This window comes from Suncus etruscus, chromosome 2, assembly GCF_024139225.1.
Source record: "Suncus etruscus isolate mSunEtr1 chromosome 2, mSunEtr1.pri.cur, whole genome shotgun sequence".
NCBI classification, from domain to species: Eukaryota; Metazoa; Chordata; class Mammalia; order Eulipotyphla; family Soricidae; genus Suncus; species Suncus etruscus.
The window spans coordinates 36,555,929-36,559,066 of NC_064849.1; the positions used below are offsets into that span (position 1 = coordinate 36,555,929).

The 3,138-nt window shown below is 37.5% G+C and overlaps 1 pseudogene; it reads right to left on the bottom strand.

The window, feature by feature from the left end:
* Positions 1–1,397: 1,397 nt before the first annotated feature.
* On the bottom strand, positions 1,398–1,516 carry LOC126002711 (uncharacterized; annotated as a pseudogene).
* Between the last annotated feature and the right edge of the window lie 1,622 nt (positions 1,517–3,138).

The following is a 3,138-nucleotide window of genomic DNA, read 5'->3' on the forward strand; positions in this document are numbered from 1 at the left end:
TTTTTTGGTCTGCTGCATGCTACTCTCAGATAGTATCCTAATCTTATTTGAGCTATTAAAGACTGTACTTACTCAGAAATCAAACAGAGCCACTATTTTTCTTCTCATTTCTCTCTTCCTCCTACTTCTATATAGCTAGCAGAGTCTAGAATGATATTATGAACTCATGTTTGAGTTGAAATATTTTCTTTCCATGTAGGCAGAGTAATAGAAGTGCAGAAATTATTTATTCCACAAGCATTTTTTCTGTGTTTTCCATTTGCTTGAGTATTTGGTTCCCCACCCCTACCCCCACACCTTTTAAAAAACAGAGACATAAAATAAATTTAAATATTAAATATTCTCTTAATAAAAAGTATATAAAAAGTTAATTTTATTTGAAGTGCAAATGATCCGGTAAGGTTACCTATTGTTGCTCAGTGAGCAGATTTCCACAAGTACTTTGTCATGAGTGAGGTGGTGAGATGAACAAGAATTGATGAATGAGGGGCCAGAGAGATAGCATGGAGGTAGGGCATTTGCCTTGCATGCAGAAGGATGATGGTTCAAATCCCGGCATCCCATGTGGCCCTCCAAGCCTGCCAGGAGTGCTTTCTGAGCATAGAGCCAGGAGTAACCCCTGAGTGCAGCTAGGTGTGACCTAAAAACAAATAAACAAACAAAAAATGAAATGATAAATGAGGAGTAGTACTCAGGTTTATATTAGGAGGCACAATGGTATTTTAGAATGCATGACCACAAACATAAGACAATATAATTTCAAAAAAGTAAATACTAAAATGTTTCTGAACAAATCGATTCTTTACATACAGGATGAGATCTAAGTAAAATATACATGTATGCTGAGATCAAATTAAATATTATTTAATGATATTATCCCCAAAAATTGTATAACTGAAATGATAGAGAAGAGGAACAATGGTACCATTTGAAGAGATGATTCTAAAAAGGGAGTTGAGTTTTAGAGAGTAGGAAAAGGCTTTTAATTTTAATGCACACTCAAGGTCTTGGCGAAGGGTTGATATGTTCTTGTAGAAGCAGTCATCTTAGAAGCAGCAGCTAGGAGTGCCCTCCTCTTGCTTTTCCTTTTGCTTATTAATTTTTTTCATATTAAGTTGAAGAACTTTTTTCCTTTACATTTTTGGCTGTTGTTTTGACAACCAAAAGTCATACATACATGACTGTGGTACTTGCTGATGGGTGGTAGGGTTTGGGAGGTATTTGCACATTTGGTTACAGTGCTCACAACTGTAGTTGTAGTACTTGCACAGCTTTGGTTGTGGGTTACGCAAGGTCACTCATCTTTTTGTAGCTTTGGGGATCCCAAATGGCAGTACCATCAGGATCAAGTGCATGTGGGGGCAGTGTCACTGAGATGTCCCTCCTACCCTCTTTTTTTTTGTCCCCCCATTCACAAAGGGCCTGATTTGAGGTGTATATGGGTAACATTTACTGTACCCCCTCTTTCTATACAGTCAGTGTAAAGAACACAGCCTGTGGTGAGCATTGGGAGGCCTTTTCTTTTTTGATTTATATATATATAAAAAACCTTCACCAGAACAACATTCCCATGACCAATATCCCAAGTGTCCTTCCTCCCACCCCACACCAGCCTATACTCTAGACAGGCTTTCTACTTCCCTCATTCAGTCACATTTTGTTATGACAGTACTCAGTGTAATCATTGTTGTGACTACACTAAACAATCCCTGTGGTGAGCTCATATCAGGAGCTTGACCCTCCAGTTTTCCTCTATTTTGTCTCTGAGAATCATCACTCAAATGTTTTTCATTTTTCTCAAAATTCATAGATGAGTGAGGCCATTCTGTGTTTATCTCTCTCCTCTGACTTATTTTACTCAGCATAATAGATTCTATATACATCCATGTATAAGAAAATTTCATGACTTCATCTCTTCTGACGGCTGTATAATATTCAATTGTATATATGTACCATAGTTTCTTTAGCCATTCATCTATTGAGGGGCATCAAGGCTATTGTAAACAGTGCTGCAATGAATATAGGTGTGAGAAAGGGATTTTTGTATTGTAATTTTGTGTTCCTAGGATATATCCTTAGGAGTGGTATAGCTGGATCTTATGGGAGCTCAACTTTCAGCTTTTGGAGAAATCTCCATATCGCTTTACACAAAGGTTGGACTAGATGTCATTCCCACCAGCAGTGAATAAGAGTTCTTTTCTCTCCACATCCCCGCCTGTGCTGCTTGTTCTCCTACCTTCTTGACTCATTGCCCAAGTGAAGATCTAGAACACCATTGAGTTCTCTGACTGTAGTAGTTCAGTTGAATACCACAATTCCACATGTTTTAAACATTTCCAGTTGCTAGAGACCTCCAATAGCAATTTAGTTATTCTACTACTAATCTTTATATAGTTAGCTAAAAATTGGCAGTATTGGAGACTGTTGGTATATGGTTTATCTTTCATAATTGCTGAAACAGTATCCATGTAGAACAGGGGTGGCGAACAGGATTTTTACCCTCACTCAAAATGGCAAAATGCAATATGTGTTTAATATATTATTGTTAAAATTAGATGCTTTCGTGTGAGTGTTTGTCTGTTTTGGCAGGTCACTGCGTGGTGTGGCTCTCTGACTCTCACAGTTTCAAATTTTGGCTCTTTGTGTCGAACTTGTTTGCCACCCCTGATGTAGACTTATTGCTATTATGTAAACTTACCAAACACATCTTATCCCAACTTATTATTAATATTGTTAAGTACCTCTAAAGAGCAATTGACAAAAAGGGTGGAACCATAGGAGCTCAGCCACTCCAATTTGTGGCTGCATGCATTTTCTAGCCTATGAACCTTACCATAACACAGGGAAAAAAAAAACACACTACAAGCTTGACAATGGGGAAACAATGCAGGCCAACACCATGCATAGAGAATGAATATGGCAGATCTGATGAATCGAAAAGTGCCAACCACCTAGTTAGCTTTTCAGATAAAGAGTTTAGAGAAGAAATATGGAGAGTGTTCACAGAACTAAAAAGAAAGCATAGATTGAGTTGAATGAACCACAAAATAAAGAATCAAGAGGATATGAAGATAGAAATCACAAAACTTCAAACTGAAGTAACAAGTCTGAAAAACTCAGTAGAAGAAATGAAAACCT